Source organism: Hipposideros armiger, unplaced genomic scaffold, assembly GCF_001890085.2.
Source record: "Hipposideros armiger isolate ML-2016 unplaced genomic scaffold, ASM189008v1 scaffold_115, whole genome shotgun sequence".
In the NCBI taxonomy this organism is placed as follows: Eukaryota; Metazoa; Chordata; class Mammalia; order Chiroptera; family Hipposideridae; genus Hipposideros; species Hipposideros armiger.
The window spans coordinates 1,972,990-1,976,893 of NW_017731465.1; the positions used below are offsets into that span (position 1 = coordinate 1,972,990).

The following is a 3,904-nucleotide window of genomic DNA, read 5'->3' on the forward strand; positions in this document are numbered from 1 at the left end:
TAAGCCTAGGAAACTCAGGGAATCTTCTCAGAGGAGGTAAAATCTAAAGGAAATTATCCCTGAGACTTAGGTGTTACACAGCTCTAGGGAAGAAATAGGCATGAAATATTTTCCAGAATCATACAGATCACATTATGGTATAGGAACTGAACAGTATTGAATGTCACTGAGCAGGGCATAGATTGTGAAGGGAAGGAGAGAGATAGAGGTTATAAAGGAAGCCAGAGAGAAAATCAGGGCATATAAAGAAATTCAGACTGCATGCTTAGGTGTGTTTAATCCTGAGTGTAGTGGGGAACCACTGAAACAGGATAATGAAATTGTCATATTTGTGTTTTAGAATATTGCCCTAATTGAAGAGAGGCATAACTGGTGTCAAGAGCAATTAAGAGCCTACTGTTTTAACAAAATAAGTGATAACAGTGTACAGAATTGAAATTGCTCCAGTGGGGTGGATTTACAGACCTATTAAAGAAGTCCTAGCAACAGGTTTAGATGATCTGTACAGAATAAGGGGTGAAAAGGATAACTATTGCATTGTTTTGTACACCTGAAACGAATAATAAAAATAAATAAATAAATAAATAAATAAATAAACAAATAAACAAATAAATAAATAAATAAAAGAGAGCAAGAAAGACTCTTCAGCCTTGTTAGCCCAAACTTTACCAGATCAATTAAGCTTTGGGACAGATAAAAATATTCCTTTATAAAGTTAATTGCACATGGTTTCTACATATGGAAACATTTTTCCAATTTTTCTTTCATGAGAAAATTGGTAGTGTACTCTGAGGTGGGTGGAAGGGAGAACTGATTTGCAAGTATAATAAAAAGTCAGTCTTGAGATTTTTATCAAAAATATTTAAAATTAGGGCCGGCCAAATGGCTCAGTTGGTTAAGAGCTCACTCAAGAGTACGAGCTCTGAACAACAGTGGTTCAAGTCCCAGCCCAAGCTGAGCTGCTACTGAGCACCAAGCTGCCAACAGGTGGCAGGATTGCTCACTTAAAAAAAAAAAAAGATGGTGAAAAATATTTAAAATTAGAAGCAAAAAAGTACCTGGAAAAAATTAAAATATGCTGATACAATACTATAATTAAATATCAGTTGATTGGGTCATACAAGAAACTCAATTAAAATGAGTTCTTTTTCATAGTTCTAGTAATAAGTCTTGCCATGGGGCCGAATATATAGCCATACAAGTTCATCATAATAATATTAAAGTAAGTCACTAAATAACAAAGCAAAACATTATTTTCATATTTGTTAGTAAAATAATATAGAGGAAAACATTAGCATACCATCTCTAAAATTCTCCTATTCTCTTCTGCTGAATATGATGTGTTTATTCGACAACTTCAAGGGAGGAAGTTGCTATCTTTTAGAAGTAAACAAGTTACTCTTTGTGGGAGGACATAGAAAGTGCACAAGAATTAATTCAAAATGTGGCAAGGAGTAAAGAAATTAAGAATGCATCCATAGTATTCCTGTATATTAGTATAATGCATTAAGGCAATGTTATCTTCTTCATTTTACTAATGAGGAAGCTGAGACAGAGAATTTAAACAACTTGCTCAAGATTAGTTGGCAATTACATTGGCAGAACTGAGACTTGAGTCCAGGAAATCAGAACTTTGTAGGGCTCTTTTAGGAATATCACATTGCCCTTCACATTCAGGAGTATCTGAAAATATCGTTACCAAATTAGTTTATTAACATAATTGTTTATTAATTAGCAGACAATTGCTATTAACTAAGGTCATGCTCTATAATTTTTTCTTTAGAATTTCTAAACTTCAAGGCCCCTAGCATCTCTGCATTGTTTTCAGCTACCATCTATAGGTTGTTCATGATGAGAGTTAGAAATCTGGTGTACGGAAAATTCTGAAGTGGCAGTTAGAGCTAGGAGTTGCATAGCTATTGCCTTATATGCCAAAGCATAAAACCAGCAATTTAGCAAGGATATTTTGGAAACCAACAGATATGACTGTGCAGAAATCACTTTAGCTATTAGAAACTATTTTATTTCCTTTGTAAACATTTTAAGGGAGGTGTATTATTCAGGATTCTCCACAGAAGCAAAACTAATAGGATATATCAATATCTATATCTATATCTATATCTATATCATCTACATTTATATCTAGATCTAGATACATAAAGAAATGTATTTGTGGAGGCTGAGAAGTCTCATGATCTGCCACCTGCAAGCTGGAGGCCTGGTGGCTGGTGGTGTCAATCAGTCTGAGTGCAAAGGCCTGAAAATCAGGAATATCAAGGACAGAAGAGGAACGATGTCCCAACCCTAGCAAGCAGGCAAGAAGGGCCAAACTTTCCTTCTTCTATTTGTTGTATTTAGACCCTCAATAGACTGGAATATGCTCACACACTTTGGGGAAGGAAAAACGCTTTACTGAGTCCACTGATTAAAATGCTAATTTAATTCAGAGACACCCTCACAGACATATTCAGAAATAATGTTTAATCTGAACACCGTGTGGCCAGTCAAGTTGACACAAAATTAACTTTCACAGGTGCTAAATTTGGTTATGTTTCCTTTTAGGTCATCTGAAAAGGATACGGACTTCGGGTTCTGACCTAGATTTGAATCTTGATGCAACCATTAGCTTCCTGACTTCCTCTGTGATTCCTCATCTCATCTGTAAAATTTGCAAAATGTCCTTCTCTCCTGACTTATTGTAAGAATTAAATAAAATACTTTATTTCAAGTATCTAGCATAGTTCCTAGAACATATTAGTATGGATCACACCTAGTATTATATTTAATCCAGCCATGTAATTAAAACCTTTTCTTGGGCCGGCCGAGTGGCTCAATGGTTAAGAACTGGCTTGGGACGCCAGAGGGCCCCGGTTCGGATCCCACATATGAGGGCCAGTGACACTGCCCTTTACAGCTAAGATGCTGAACANTTCCTCCCCAGGTTACCAAGGTAAAAAAAGAGCAAGAGCCCAGGCATGATGCACACCTCAAACACGCACTTTTTGCCCTTCTAGGGCCTGCGGCAGACACCATCAATCAATCACAACCTTTTCTGTCTCAGGAGGATACGGTCTCAAAATTCTTTATGCCAGTCAGTATTTTCCAAACTCCAGACAGTCACAAATCTCACCCATACGGTTGTCATGTCTACTGCTCCCAGGACTAAGTAAAAGTTATTAGTAGTTTTCTTTCAATTGACAATGTTTTTGCTTAATTGTGTTCTATAAGAAATACATATATTGCTCTATAACATCCATATAACCATTGGTTGTACATGCTAGCTAAGTTTTTCTACTACATATTGAAATAAATGGCTGTTAAAATATAAAATGTTAATTTACATGCCATCTAAGTACCAGGCATGGAATGAGAAATAAATTGCCCTGTTTACTGATTCATTAATGGATCCAGATATGAGAAAACTCAATTATTTTCTTTACTCTAGAAAACATACGCACCAGGGGGTTAAAAAAAATGTATTTCACACAAAGTGATTTGATTTAAATTCATTAAATATTTATTGTTACGATCTCTAGATCTGAAGGAGGAATGGGAAGGAATGATTGCTTGATCTTAGAAAGAGCTGAGATGAGCTATGGCCTTTAGTGGACTGATGCAATGGATCAAAGATGACTCAGCAGAAGGAATCAAACATCAAAACTCCATCCTCACTCTCTTTCTGATTTCATGCCAAAGTCTTCCACTAGCAGAAGCTGCCTGAAAGCCTTGGCAAGAAAGCCCAATAGTATAGTCCATATGGATTAGTCTCCAGGATATAGGGCAGGATTTTGAGAGAATCTAACAGGAAAATGGTAGATAACTAGCACTCCTGAACATTGTTGTAGGGGTTGGAGATACAATGTGGACTATAACATAGAGCTTATAGTTTCGTGGGTAGACAGAG

The 3,904-nt window shown here is 36.3% G+C and overlaps 1 long non-coding RNA gene across 1 annotated transcript in view; it reads left to right on the plus strand.

The window, feature by feature from the left end:
* Nucleotides 1–2,626, plus strand: part of LOC109385435 (uncharacterized) — a 336,203-nt gene extending 333,577 nt beyond the window's left edge. The window contains exon 4 of the long non-coding RNA XR_002124622.1: nt 2,563–2,626. This is a non-coding gene — a long non-coding RNA (uncharacterized LOC109385435). The remainder of the gene's footprint in view (nt 1–2,562) is intronic.
* Nucleotides 2,627–3,904: the final 1,278 nt, after the last annotated feature.